Here is a 15,916-nt window from a genome sequence, read left to right as displayed (position 1 = left end):
AACAGGTAGATCCTTCAAAAATCAAAGAGAAGTAAGTACTTTCCTGGAGAAATAAAAGCTGAGGAAATGTATCACTACCAAACTTGTTTTACAAGAAATGCTAAAAGGAGTTCATCAGTCTGAAAGAAAATAATGCAAACATATAATAAGAAAACATCTGAATGTATAAATTTTATTAATAAAAGTAAGTATATAAATAAATTCAAATAATATGGTAGTTGTGGGGAATAGGCAACCTATATCTCTAATAAGAAGGGTAAAATACAAAATTACTAAAATAATAATAACCCAACAATTTTTAAAGAGATAGGCAACATAAAAAGATATTGAAAGATATCCAAATGTCAAAGTGTGTGTGTGTGTGTGAGTGTGTGTGTGTGTGTGTGTGTTGTGGGGAGAGAGCTACAGGGTAAATGTTTTTAGTTTTTTTCTAAATTTCTCTCTATTTGTTCTTTGCAATCAAAGTTAAATTTTATTCAGTTTAAAATAGATTGTTACAATTATGTTGTTTAGCCTCATGATAATCAGAAAACAAACATCAATAATAGACAACCTAAAAATAAAAAGGAAGGAATTAAAACACCTTACCAGAGAAAATTACCAAACTACAAATAAAGACAGAAAGGAATAGAAAGAGGAGGAAAAGAAAGGGAGAAAGAGAGTGAAGACAAAGAGAAGAAGGGAGAATGACCAAAAGATAAAAGAGTAGCAAAACAACCATAAAACAGGTAAAAAATGGCAGTAGTATATTTTTACCTGTTAGTAATGACTTTGAATATAAATGAATTAAATTCTTCAAGTGGCTGAATGGATTAAAAGACAAGACTTAACTATACACTCCCTAAGAAACTCAGTTCACCTATAGAAACATGCACAGACTGAAAACTAAGGGATGATAAGATAACCCACAGAAGTGGAAACAAAAAGTAGGAGTAGCTATACTTATATCAGATAAAATGGATTTTAAGTCAAACAAATAAAAATAAGAAAGATAATTATATAATGAGAAAGAAGTCAACACTGCAGTATAACAATCATAAGTGCATATGCAACCAACACTCAAGCACCTAAATATAGCAACAAATATGAGCAGGTCTTAAAGGAGAGTCTGATAGCAATACAACAATAAAGTACTTCATCACTACAGTATAATCAACACTCCACTATCGTCAATGGACAGATCATCCAGACCCCAAAAAAAAAAAAAATCAGTTAAACTGTACTCTATATGGAATGAACCTAACAGACATTTACACAGCTTTCCACTCAACAACTGCACAATGCACATTCTACTAAGTAGCACATGGATGATTCTCCAGGATAGACTGTGTTCAGCCAAAAAACAAGTAACAACACATTTTTAAAAACTGAAATCATAACAAGTATCTTTTCTGTCCACAGTGGAATAGTACTAGAAATTAATAACAGGAAGAACTTTGAAGACCATACAAATAAATGGAAGTTAAAATACACATCCATGAACAAAAAATAAGTAAATAAAAAAATAAAAAGGAAATTAAAATTTTACGGAAACAACAATAGAAACACAACATAAGAAAGTCTGGGAGATGAAGCAAAAACAGCTGCAAGAGAAAAAGTGTATAGCATAAATGCCTACATCAGAAAAGTAGAAAGATCTCAAATAGCCAAACTGATGATGATGATACACTTCAAATAATGAGAAAAACAAACAAACAAACAAAAAAATGCTAAAATTAGTAGAAATAAAGTATGATGATTAGAGAAGAAATTTTAAAAACAGAAAACTAAATAAATATATACAAAAAGTCAGTGGACCAAAGAGCTAAGTTTTTTTTTTAAATAAAAATCAAAATTGACAAACTGTAACTAGACTAAGAAAAACAGAAAGAAAATGGAGATAAAAAAGAAGACATTGCAGTTGATAATACAGAAATACCAAGTATCATAAGAGATTACATAAAACATTTATATAAAAACAAACTGAAAAATCTAGGACAAATGAATAAACTTCTTGACACATAACAAATTCCCAACATAGAATGATAAATAAATAAATTAAAAAAAAAAAACCTGAACTGACCAATAATGAGTAATGCAATTAAAGCAGTAATACAAAGTCTCCCAAATATGAAAAAGACAAAAATCATGGTTTTACTGTTGGATTCTACCAATCATTTTTAAAAGAGCAAATATAAATTTTACTCAAAATATTTCCCCCCAAATGAAGTGAAATTAATACTTTCAAACTTGTTCTATAAGGCTGCCATTACCCTGGAAAAACAAAAACTCAAGCAACAATCCCTGATGAACACAAATGCAAAAACATTCTCAACAAAACACTTGAAAATTGCATTTGACAACACAATAAAAAGATCATCTGCTGTGATCAAATAGGATTCATCCAAAGAATGTGAAGATGAATCAATAAACACAAATAAGTGTGACACATCATTTTCAGCAAATAAATAACAAAAACCATATAATCGTATCAGTAGATGCTGAAAAAAATAATACTCAACATTCCTTCATGATGAAAACTCAACACAATGAGTACAGAAGGAACATATCTCAGCTCAATCAGGGCCAAATATGACAAACCCACAGTGAACATCATAATCAATGGGAAAACTTAAAATTTCTTTCTCTATGATCTGGAACAAGTGTGGCTACTTTTCCTACCCTTATTTACTGGAAGTCCTACCTAGAGCAATCAGGCAGGAGAATGCAATAAAAGGAATCCAAATTGGAAAAAAGGAAGTTAAATTGTCTCTGTTTGCAGGAGACATGATCTTGTATATCTAGAGAGAGAACTCTATAAGATCCCACAAAAAACTTACTAGAAATAATAAATTTAGTAAAGTTGCAAGATATAATATCAATATACAAAAATGAGTACCATATCCATAGGCCAACAGTGAAACTCCTCAGAAAAATTAAGAAAGCTATTTCAAAACAGTAGCTAAAAAAAGAATACCTAAGGATAAACTTAACCAAAATGGCAAAAGATAAATATATATGAAATAAAAACTATAAAACCACGACAAAAGATAGTAAAGCAGACACAAGTAAATGGAAAGATATCCACGTCCTTGTACTAGAAAGAATATTAATGAAATATTTATATCACCCAATGTGATATACAGTATCAATGCAATCCATGTTAAATTACAAATGGAAATAAAATGAAATGAAAATCATAAAATTTTTAATGCAAATGCAAAATACCTCAGATAGATAAAAGAATCTTGAACAGAAAGGAAAAAGCTGGAGACATCACACTATCTGATTTCAAAATATGCTACAAATCTATAGCAACCAAAACCACATGTAAGTGGCAAAAAATGTGGAGGGGTGTGAGGAGAGCAGACAGACATAGACAAATGACAGACAAACATAGACAAATGAAACAGGATAGAAAATTCAGAGATAAATTCATGCAGTTACAGTCAACTCATTTTTGCCAAAGGTACTAAGAACACACATTCTGTAAGGACAATCACTTGAATAAACTGTGCTAGGAAAGCCCAACACCCACATGTAGAAAAATACGTCTAGACTGTTATCTCACCACATACAAAAATCAACTCAAAATAAAAATTTAAATGTATGACCTGAAACTATGAAATTACTAGAGAAGAAAACACAGGAAAAATGGTTCCTGAAATTGATTACGATAAGGAATTTTCAAATAGACATCAAAAACACAAGAAACAAAAGCAAAAATAGACAAATGGATAAACCTCAAAGCTTCTGCAAAACAGAGAAAGCAATAAATAGAATGAGGAAACAATCCAGAGAGTGGAAGAAAGTATTTGCCAACCATGCATCAGACAAGGGGTTAATACACAAAATACATAAGGAATTCAAACTAGTCAAAAGCAAAAATACAACTAATCTGATTTAAAAATCAGAAAAAAATCTACCAAAAACCTTGTCCCCCATCGTTTCCCCACCTTCTTTTGCCGCCCTCCTCCGGCCTTCTCCCTCTCGCCATCCTTTTTTTTCATCTTCACCAAATCTTCACCACCATTTTTCGCCACCATATTTTCACAAAGTCTTCTCTACTCTCCCACTCACCACCATTTTATCCATCCATTTGACCAAAAACTTTTTTCACCGTTTTTCTCCACCCTCTTTTGTCCCCTCTTCCTGGCCATAGTATTTTTCCCCTCCAACTCTAATCACCCTCTTTTACTCCTCCACCTCTCCAAAAACATTTTACATTGTGTTTTCCCAAAGCCTTCTCCCCACTCCTGCTGCTCACCACCTTCTTTTCCCCTTCATCTACCCAAAAACATGTCCCCATCGTCTTTTCACAAAGCCATCTCCCCACTTCTCCTTGCCACCATATTTTCCCGCTCCATTTACGCCTCTAAATTTTTCCCAACTGTCTTTTCACAAAAACTTCTCTTTCCTGCTTGTCACCTTCTCTTCCCCACTCGCCATCTGCAAACTCCGTTTTATCTTCTCAATTGCCACCTTCTTTTTCCCCTCTACCAAAAACCTTTTTACCCACTGTCTTTTATTTACCCACCATCTTTTTCTCCCCACCACGTTTTTTCCCTACCATCTTTTTGCAAACTTTCTCTCCCTCCTGTTGGTCCCCGTTTCCCCCGCCATGGCCAACCTCTTTACTGCCTTCATCTACCCAAAAACTTTTTATCCACTATTTTTTCCCCATCTTTTTTCCCAAAATCTTCTCTCCTTCCTGCTCACCACCCCATTTTCCCCCTCCTGCTTACCACCCTCTTTTCTCCCATAATCTATTGAAAAATTTTTTCCCACAGTCTTTTCCCAACTGTCTTCTGAGAGTCAGTAATGCTTTCTTCTGCTCACTCACCATCCTCTTTTCCCTTTGGCACCCACCACCCTTTTTCCCCATCCATCTACCTCGCAACCGTTTTCCCCCTCCTACCCCTCTGGCCTTGCTGCAGTCTCCATCACCAACACCAACTGCAGGCGACATGAGCCACGGTTCCACAGCTTCCAGCCTCCAGCATGTCACAGGTGGCTCCCGCTTCTCCTGCTCCTCTTCTAAGCCGGACGTGGAGCTGCTGGGTGGGCAGATACAGAATAACTGGGAATGGCGTGACTCCCCATCAGTATGCTTTATATATGGAGGTTATTAAAATGTTGTTTATGGATTGCCTGTTCTGATTGGATGGGAGAAAAATCTCTAGGCCTACTCTGATTGGACTTTATTATCATGTTCTGATTGGTTATCCTAAGACTTACTCTCATCCAATCAATACATAAAGCATGGTGACGGGAGTCTGGTCATTCCAGGCTCCATTTTGCCTTGCCAAGCTTCTGCTTCGTGCCCAGCTTAGAGGAGGAGGAGAATGGGGATTGACCTGCCACAAGCTGGAGGCTGGAGCCTGTGGAACTGCAGCTCATCTCGCTGTTGGTGGTGGTGGTGGTGATGACGGAGACTGCAGCATGACCAGAATGGTGGAAAGGCAACGGGGTAGGTGCGGTATCCAGGGCTGCACTGCGGCGGCTGGGGAGACAGTTCGGCGCGGTATGGGGGATACACTGCCTGTCTCTGTGTGATATGGGGATACACCATCTGCCTCTGTGTGATATGTGGCCCTATTCAGGGCTTCACTGGTGCTGGCAGGCAGCAGCTTAGGGGCGATATCAGCTCCTGAGCTGCCCACAGCATGGTGTGGGGTGGGTATGCTATGGAGAGCTACACTGCCTGCAGATGTGGGGGCGGGTTGGGTGCGCTATCTGGGTTTGAAAGGCCCACAGTTGGCAGTCGAGTTGGATGTGGTATTGGGGGCTAAACTTTAGCCTGTGAATAGAGGGAGTTGGAGGCACTGTGGGAGCTACAATGCTGGCAGTGGGGCTCTGTTTGAGGGCACTATCAGGAGTTCCAATGCCTGCAGCAGGCAGGTGGTTTGGGTACACTATCCAGGACATTATTGCCCACAGTGGGAGTCTGGTTGGGGGCACTATCCAGGGCTGCACTGCGCATCGTAAGGGGTGCAATGCAAGCAGCAGGGATGGGTTGTGGGCACTATCTGTGGCTTCACTGCTGGTGGTGGGCAGTGGAGGTGGCAGCAAAAGTAGTGGCCTCTAAGGAAGGGGCTGTCCTCCTCTCCCCAGATTCTGAACTCTAGAATGCGATCTCTTCCTGTTGATGTTTGAGTGCCCTGGAACACGGCGTTTTCATGGGAATCCTGAGTATAGAAGAGCCCCTAGATTGGCTGTGGTTCCCCGGCCTGTGCCCTCTTGTTGTGTTGCATAGATTCCTGGGACTCCCAGGCACGAAGTAGCAGGCACCACTGGTGGACAGGCCCCTGTGTGTGGAGGAATCAGGAAGGGATATCTGCACTTGGTTGGGGGGTGTTGGCTGGGCCTGAGTTTTTGCTACTCCTGCTCCTCACCCTCCAGTGGGTCCAGCACTTGCTGTGCAGTAGGAAGTTGGGCATGTTGGTGTCTCCAGTCCCCACCCCAGGATCCAGTTTGTGGCCGTCTTGGACCAAAAGGAGAGACTGGACTTTGGAGGGTGGGTGTGAATGCTTTTGGGAAACTGGCTCTAGCCACCCAGTGGCCAGCATGGTGATGTGAGGCTGTAATGCTACCACTTCCTGAATTCTGTTCTGGGCTTTTCTGGTTTTGCCCACCCAGCTGCTTTGTGCTTGGGTTGAGGAGGAGGAGAACCAGGAGCCACCTGCTGCTTGCTGGAGTCTGGAACCTATAAATGGCATGGCACTGTGGCTTGCCTTACTGCAGCTGGTGGTGATGATGGAGATTGCAGCTCGATGACGGAGATTGAATCTCAACCAGAGAAGCAGGAAGCCAGAGCCGTGGAATGATGCCCAATGGTGGCCAGTTGGTACAAGACTTGTATTGTGGCCCAGTGCATAGAAGGCGAAAGCAGTGGTGATTGTATCGGTGTAAGCAATAGTGGTGGCAGCAGCAGCAGGTCTGTGGGCCAGTAAGGGGTGGGGTGTAGGAGCCCTGAGGGTCTGAACTAGCTTGGAATGGGTAGGAAGCTGCGGGTGCTCTACCGCAGGCTTTGGTGGCAGCAGTGGAGTCACAGCCATGGCAAGGAGAAATCCACCCTTTTCTCCTGCAGTCTTTGAAGGGTGCCCTCCTCCTGTTGGTGCCTGACTGGGCCAGGAGTGAGTGGCAGCAGTTTCTCATTCTTAATAAAATTTAGGGAGTGACCTTTTTGGTATCTTTTTGCCTTTCTTTGTTGTTGTGATAGTCTTGGACTTTTTCAAATTTGACGAATCAAGGAGGGGGAAAAAGGATCATAATAGGCCTTCTTATTCCCTCAACTGCTTTTTTTCCTTCATCTGTTTTTTCTTCTTCTCATTATTACCTTCTTGTTCTTCTTTATTTTCGGATGCTGCTGCTTCTATTTCTTGCTTGTATTCTTCTTTCTACTCCTTCTCCTCATTTTCTTTCTCCCAAGTAATGGCCTTAGGAAACAACAACCAAAGCTTAGTTAAAAATAAGTACTTCTCTCATTTCCTTTAACTGTGGTTTGTTGTTCTCCTTGAAGAGGTCCTTTACCACTTTTGTAAGTTGGATTCCTAGGTATTTTATTCTCTTTGTAGCAATTGTGAATGGGAGTTCACCTTGATTTGGTTCTCTTTTAGTCTGTTATTGCTGTATAGGAATGCTTGTGATTTCTGCACATCAATTTTGTATCCTGAGACTTTGCTGAAGTTGCTTATCAGTTTAAGGAGATTTTGGGCTGGGACGATGGGGTCTTCCAAATATACAATCATGTCATTTGCAAATAGAGACAATTTGACTTCCTCCTTTCCTAACTGAATATCTTTTATTTCTTTTTCTTGCCTGATTGCTCTGGCTAGAACTTCCAATACTGTATTGAATAGGAATGGGGAGAGAGGGCATCCTTGCCTAGTGCTAGTTTTCAAAGGGATGATTCCCATTTCTGCCCATTCAGTATGATATTGGCTGTGGGTTTGTCATTAATACCTTTTATTCTTTTGAGATACATTCCATCAATACCAGGTTATTGAGAGTTTTTATCATAAAGGGTTGTTGAATTTTGTCAAAGGCCTTCTCTGCATTTATTGAGATAATAGTGTGGTTTTTGTCTTTGGTTCTGTTTATGTGGTGGATTATGTTTTTAGACTTGCATATGTTGAACCGGCCTTGCATCCCCAGGATGAAGCCTACTAGGTCGTGATGGATAAGCTTTTTGATGGGCTGTTGCAATCAGTTTGCCAGTATTTTATTGAGGATTTTTGTATCTATGTTCATAATGGATATTGGCCTGAAGTTTTCTTTTTTTGTTGGGTCTCTGCCAGGTTTTGGTGTCAGGATGATGTTGGTCTCATAAGATGGGCCAGATAATTTGGATGTTGTTGTTTCTCTCCTGGCCTTTGGTGTGTACTACAATGTTTGCTATCATAAGGAAAAGAGAAATATTCTCACCATTGAAGGGCATAATGCACTCATCCACAAATCATCGGTTAATTGTCCTTTTGTAGCCAACACATGAAGTACCCATCTCCCTTCCTTGTGTTTGGTGAAAAGATTAAAACTCAAGCAATCTCTGCTAAAGGCATGACTTTAGTCATCCCCTTGCAGTTGCTTCTCTTTGCCTCCAAGAAAGTCCAATGTGATGGGCAGATTGTGCTTGTAGATGACTGGATTAAACTACAAATATCTCATGGAGCTGCTGCCTGCGTCACTGGTCTCTGGGCAGCCATGGAGGCCCTGGTTGTTGAAGTAACCTAACAACTTGCTATCATCAGCCAGTTGGATACCATAAATGAACGTGTGCTGAACATGATCTGTCAAATCTCTAGGTCCTCAGCTGCTGGTATCAACCTTATGATTGGCAGTACATGCTATAGAGATGGTCCACATCCTCCCAAGATGGCCCGATATGACAATGGAAGCGTATATAGAAGGGGAGGTTCTAGATGTGGTGGTGGAGGCTATGGCAGTAGCTATAGCAGTGGAAGCTATGGTACCGGAGGCTATGGTGGCAGCTTCAAATCCTTTTGGGCAGGATATGGTGCTGGTGTTGGTGAGGCTTTAGAGGAGTTTCCAAAGGTGGCTATAGGGGCAACTCTGGAGGAGAGTACAGAGGGCCTATTGGAGGCTTCAGAGGATCTAGGGGGATTCCAGTGAGAAGGTGCTAGGGCGGCCTATGAAATCGGCTACTTTGGACCTGGAAGAGGAGGTGGCGGCTATTAAGGCTTGGTTATATCAGTTCCTGTGTGTAGACAGTAAGAAAAGAAATGGCATGCTATGTGTTTCATGTTTTTTCCAATATGTTTATTTGCACCAAAATGTAAATGCATTTTTCCACCCATTCTGTGGTCATTGTAGTTTAAAAAACCAAACANTTAGTGATTTTGTTTATATTATGTAAAATATAACAATCTATCTTAAAAATACCACAGTTTGTATTTTTTCTTTAAGGAGTAAAGATTTGCCTTTAAAAATAACTTGGTATTTTTTCTGGCTTTGGTTTCATACAATAGAAAATAAAGTACTACACTGAAAAACCAAAACAAAACAAAAACATACAAACAAGAAACACAGAGGTATCCAATCCTAAAAACTAGCAACAAGGCATCTGTGCAAATGTTTTGTAACCTGCTGGTTTTTTTTTTTTTTTTGCGTAAAGAAATATGAAACAATTTATTAACAACCGTTCGCCAGCATTTACAATAAACAATATATAGTTGGACAGCAAAGCAAATAATGGAAAGATTGAGCCTGCCTGAATGAAAAAACATTCAGGTGACCTGCTGTTTTATGTCATAGAATGTAACATGTGTTTTGATGAAACAGCTTTGAAACACACTTTTTGTAGAATCTAAGAAGTGACGTTTCTGAATCTAATGAGCCCTTACAGGAATATACAAATATACAAATATGAATTTTTAAAAACTAGAAAAAAGCTATCTGTGAAAATGCTTTGTGACATGCTGTATTATCTCAAAGAATGGTACCTGTGTTTTGATACAAGTTTGAAAAATGTTTTTGTAGATTCTAAGTAGTGATGTTTCCAAATCTATTGAGCTGTCATTAGAAAACACAAATACATAGCCCTAAAAACTAGTCAGCTATATGTGAAAGCACTTTGTGTTGTGCTGTTTTGTATCACAGAATTGATCCTGCCTTTAGAATAAACAGGTTCCAAACACTCTTTTTGTAGAACCTGAGACTCTTTGCCCCCTTCCCAAGGGAGCTTGCATTTGAGTTCAGAACACACAGAACATGGTTACTTGGGCCCAGCCACTGACTGTGGAATGGGAGTCACAGAAGCATAGAATAATCCAAGGAGAGGAGGATGAGTGCTCAGACTGGTGGGGGCAGGGTCAGGTGAAGCAGCAGAGGGCTCTATTATGCTCAGGAGGACAACAGGACAAGTGTGGGCATAGGGGAGGAAGTCGTAGCCAGCCCCGTGGTGAAGCTGACCTGCTCCCCTCCTTCCCATTGCCAGCCCCTAGCATGAGGCCCTCTGCCCGTGTGTGCTGATGAATGTGGGTAACTGGCATGTTTCTGTCCTGGGGAGGGCAGCAGGAAACTCCCCTTGGCAGCCAGACAGGGCCCTGCCTAAACATTGTCCAGGGCTGCTGGAGATTACAGTTCTAGAACCTTCTCCAGATGTTGATCAAAACTGTTCTCATGTAATCACAATGTAAATCTCTCATTGTAAACACATGTGGTGGGCAGGACCATCCACTGACTCCTCTTTGGCCTGGCAGCTCCTGATGGCAGGTTGCTTGTCACTGTCTGCCTCAGTTTCCCCCAGTGGTGGTTGAGATTTGTAACTTGTTTCCCAGAATCAAGGACACTTTGGTAAACCTGCTACCCTCCCCAGAGACACAGCCTCCCTCCAGCATGTCCCAAAATTACTGCTTTTGCTTTATTCATTTGGAATTTTTCTCAGCGTTGCCCACTTATTTCCTTGTATGGCAAAGCAGGCATCTCAGGGACAAATGCTGGCCAGGTCAGGACCCCACTTCCCAAGCCTTGTCCTGCTTTCCCAACCAACTGCATCCTAGGGAGGCACAACCCTGCCCAGAAATCGGGTAGTGATGTTAAACTTGCCTGTCACCAGTAGGGGTATCAGAAACAATGCACTGATGCCTAGAACACCCTCCAACACTTGCTGTATCCTCCACCACCTCCTCCCCTACAAGGACTATAATGCTCCTTCTCTGATTACCCCGAGCCTCCAGAAAGAGATCTCCCAGATTCCCCTGTCTCTGTGACTCCTGGAGCAGGAGAGCACCAGGAGGGACAGGCGAACACCAGAAAGTGAAGAAAATGTGTAGCCTAGGACCCTCTGACTTCTATGGGCCTGAGAGAGCTGGACCAAAGAAGACAGCTGGAGAGAGGGGTAGAAAGGGAATGCTGAGTGGTAGGGCATCGAGCCCAGCTTTTTCTGAAGCCAAAGTACTTCTCACAAATGATACAATGGCCTTGATGGAGTCCTGGGTGATGCCCATTGCAGTCAGCAGTTGCTGGTTGGGTGGCAGAAAGAATGAGTTCAGGGAATAGAAGATGGGCACCACACTGGTTCCTCCAGGACTAAGTCACTCCCAAACTCTGCCTTGCCTTCAGAAGTCTTATCGTTGCCCTTGTCTTTGTTGGAGTCACTGTCCAGGTCCAAGCCTGTCCCCGTGGTCATGTTCAGGTTGGTTCTCATTGTCTTGTTAACATCCTCAAAGCCACTGCCATTCAACACATTGCTGTTCTTGTCTTCAGCTTCTCCATGCAGGAGTCTCCAAGTGGCTCTAGAAATTCTCCTCTGATCCCACAGCTGCCATGCTGCTCTGGCTACTGTTGCTGATGGTGGAGACCAGGGGCAGGGCCAGGTTCCTCAGGGAAGCTTCGTGTCCTGGGTGTGGTTCAGAAGCTTCTTGAGCTGCGGTGTGGGAGGTAGCAGAGGTGGCCAGGGGTACAAGGACAGAAGGAGAATGCCTGGGAAGCTGGGGGCAGAGCACAGGGAATGCAGGGGGAGCCACGGAGAAGGGCAGGCTCCCCACGTGTAGCCTGGAGGAGAAGTATTCTGTGAAGCCCAAGCTGATGTGGTTGAGGTTGGGGGAAGGTTTTTCCCTGTCCATCATGGGGCTGAGGGGTCAAAAGCAGGCCTGGAACAAAGACGACACTCCACGTGTAATGGTTCTTGTCCTCACAGAAGCACTGGGTTCTTGTTGAGGGAAGAGGTAGTGCTGAACATCTGTCCACAGTCCTTGCACTTAATATGCATGCAGGAGTCAGAGTGCATCCACTTGTACAGGCACAGGTTGGAGAACTGTGGGTAGGACTTGTGGCAGACCTCACCTAAAACATCAGCAGGAAGCAAAGACAAATGCAGTATAAGGTTACCAGGAAACCCTGCCGCTGGAGGGGTAGGACCGGGGCCAGGGCCCAAAGCAGGCTTTGTGGGTGCATGTGCAGAGGCATGGGTTTATACGTATGTATTGTGTATGTGTGCTTGTGTGAATGCACACATATATGCATGCATGCTCATGTGTGTCTCTGTGTGCATAAGTGTCCAAGTGGTGGTGTGCAGTTGCATGTTTATTCTGCAGGTGTGCATGTGTGAGTATACATACATGTGCACACATGAGCATGTGAAAACATATGTGAGTGTGCATGTGCCCATCACAGGGCTGGCCTCCAGTGACCAGTATAGATTGGCAAAGCAACTGGTGCCTTTCCCTGGGCCAGTTGGACAGATCTCACAGTGCCTCAACCCTCTCTGTTGGAGAATAGGCTTGCCACTGCTGTTTCCACCCTCCTTCCCCATGGTTTTGCTAGCTGGGGAGCCAAAGTTTTCAGAAATCACTGGAGAAGTAGAGCCTGCTCCCCAGGGTCAGGCATGAGCAAAGTGAAGGCATGTGTTGTTAGTGTCTGCAACTCCATCAGTTGATACGGGTTGACATGCCTTAGGGCCACCCCGCCCTTTCTTTTCACTTCTGTGGCTATTCTAGCAGGGGTGAGAGGAGGCCACTGATCATACAAACTGGGCCTCCCACTCTCTAGTAGTTCACAGTGTTCCTACCTTTCTCCTGCCTCCCCTCTCTGTCTCAGACCCTCCCACATGCACTCCAGGAAAAGGCAGTCTCCTGGACTGTCTGGGGTGATACAGTTTCTGGGGCTCTCAGGAAGCCCCAACATGGGAAGCCTGGGCTTTGGGGCTCCTGGCAGTACTTGGCCACCCTTTGGAGGTGGTTGGAGGTGGGCATGGATAGGAGGTCATGCCAGGGATGGGCCCTGTGCACAGGGACTGGTGTGATGTTTGAGAAAAGTGAAAATCCTAGTAGAGGAAATCTTAGACCGGGATGAAAATGGAAGTGCCTGGCTCTGGCTGGTGAGTACTAGTATCTTCTCTTAACAAGAGAGGGCAGTTCAGGCCCTGCCAGACTCCAGGATCCATAGGCCCAGGGGCCCTGGCTTTGGCTTGGCTGTTTTCCTAAAGGCCTGTGAATGGATGTCAGTGAATCACCAGATTGTCTCTCTTCTGTTCTTTTTTTTCTAAGAAGAGAAAAAGGAACACACATACAGACACACATACCAAACATGCAAACACAAGTGTGCACACACCCCCAGCGAGTGTCTCTCTCTGTAGTACAATTTGCTTCCTAAACAGAGCCTGATGGAAACAATGATTTTAGCAAGTCTCTTGCTCACTAGAAACCCTTGAATTCCTGATCTCATGGAATTCTAAGCTGGGAGGTTTTTCTCTGAAATTATTGCATTCTTTCTTTCCCAAGTGAATTGAACAACACTGTGTGTACACAGGTGTGCGAAAGCATGTGCATCTTGTGTGTGAGCATGTAGCTGTGTGTGCACATGCAATGTGTGTGCATGAATGTGACTACTTCAGCATTCTGAATCCATATTTGTGCATCTTTGTGTGCCTGTCTGTGCAGTTGTGCATTTACACCCATGTTTTTTTCAGTATGCATATGCGCCTATGTGCATGTGTGTGAATGTGCACGTGTTTCTGTATGTGCCTCCGTGTGTGAATATTTGCGTGCATTGACAGTTTCATAACTGCAAATGTGTGGTTTGTGCACGTCTGTATGTTTGGGCATGTGCACATTTGTGTGATCATGTGAATGCATACTTTGCATATGTAAATGCACACGTGTTTCTGTCTGCATGTGTCTACATGTGTGTTATATATGCATGTGTGCATGTTATACATATATGTTTGTGTCCATGAGTGACTCTGTTATCTGTGTTGTGTGTACATGTGTTTTATTTATTTATTTATTTATTTTTAAATTGCATTTTTGGTTTTGGGGTACATGTGAAGAACACGCAAGATAGTTGCATAGGTACACACATGGCAGTGTGATGTGCTGCCTTCCTCCCCTTCACCTATATCTGGCATTTCTCCCCATACGGTCTCTCCCCAACTCCCCACCCCCCGCTGTCCCTCCCCCATTTCCCCCCAACAGACCCCAGTGTGTGATGCTCCCTTCCCTGTGTCCATGTGTTCTCATTGTTCAACACCCACCTATGAGAACATGCGGTGTTTGATTTTCTGTTCTTGTGTCAGTTTGCTGAGAATGATGGTTTCCATGTTCATCCATGTCCCTACGAAGGACACAAACTCATCGTTTTTGGTGGCTGCATATTCCATGGTGTGTATGTGCCACATTTTCCCTGTCCAGTCTATTATCAATGGGCATTTGGGTTGGTTCCAGGTCTTTGCTGTTGTAAACAATGCTGCAATGAACATTCGTGTGCATGTGTCCTTATAGTAGAACAATTTATAATTCTTTGGATATATACCCAGTAATGGGATTGCTGGGTCAAATGGAATTTCTAGTTCTAGGCCCTCGAGGAATTGCTGCACTGTCTTCCACAATGGTTGAACTAATTTACACTTCCACTAACAGTGTATAAGTGTTCCTATTTCTCCACATCCTCTCCAGCATCTGTTGTCTCCAGATTTTTTAATGATCGCCATTCTAACTGGTGTGAGATGGTATCTCAATGTAGTTTCGATTTGCATTTCTCTAATGACCAGTGATGATAAGCATTTTTTCATATGTTTGTTGGCCTCATGTACGTCTTTTTTTGTAAAGTGTCTATTCATATCCTTTGCCCACTTTTGAATGGGCTTATTTGTTTTTTTCTTGTAAATCTGTTTTAGTTCTTTGTAAATTCTGGATATCAGCCCTTTGTCAGGTGGGTAGGCTGCAAAATTTTTTTCCCATTCTGTTGGTTGCTGATTCACTCTAATGACTGTTTCTTTTGCCGTGCAGAAGCTGTGGAGTTTGATTAGGTCCCATTTGTCTATTTTGACTTTTGTTGCCAATGTTTTTGGTGTTTTGGTCATGAAGTCCTTGCCTACGCCTAGGTTTTCTTCTAGGGTTTTTATGGTGTTAGGTCTTATGTTTAAGTCTTTAATTCATCTGCCGTTAATTTTAGTGTAAGGTGTCAGGAAGTGGTCCAGTTTCTGCTTTCTGACCATGGCAAGCAGTTTTCCCAACATCATTTATTAAACAGGGACTCCTTTCCCCATTGTTTGTTTTGTTAGATTTGTCAAAGATCGGATGGTTGTAGATATGTTGTGTTGCCCCTGAGGCCTCTGTTCTGTTCCATTGGTCTATATCTCTGTTTTGGTACCAGTATCATGCTGTTTTGATTACTGTAGCCTTGTAGCATAGTTTGAAGTCTGGTAGTGTGATGCCTCCCACTTTATTCTTTTTGCTTAGAATTAACTTGGCTATGTGGGCTCTCTTTTGGTTCCATATGAGGTTTAAGGTGTTTTTTTTCCAGTTCTGTGAAGGTCATTGGTAGCTTGATGGGGATACTGTTGAATCTGTAGATTACTTTGGGCAGTATGGCCATTTTCATGATATTGATTCTTCCTAACCATGAACATGGAATGTTTGTCCATCTGTTTGTGTCCTCTCTTATTTCGTTGAGCAGTGGCTTGTAGTTCTACTTG

General features: G+C 42.4%; 1 pseudogene; it reads right to left on the bottom strand.

The window, feature by feature from the left end:
* Nucleotides 1-11,140: 11,140 nt before the first annotated feature.
* LOC108297698 lies at nucleotides 11,141-12,754 on the bottom strand (annotated as a pseudogene).
* Between the last annotated feature and the right edge of the window lie 3,162 nt (nucleotides 12,755-15,916).

Source organism: Cebus imitator, unplaced genomic scaffold, assembly GCF_001604975.1.
Source record: "Cebus imitator isolate Cc_AM_T3 unplaced genomic scaffold, Cebus_imitator-1.0 Scaffold831, whole genome shotgun sequence".
Classification (NCBI taxonomy): Eukaryota; Metazoa; Chordata; class Mammalia; order Primates; family Cebidae; genus Cebus; species Cebus imitator.
Note: the sequence above shows the minus strand (reverse complement) of the source record. Positions and strands in the feature narration are given on the sequence as shown.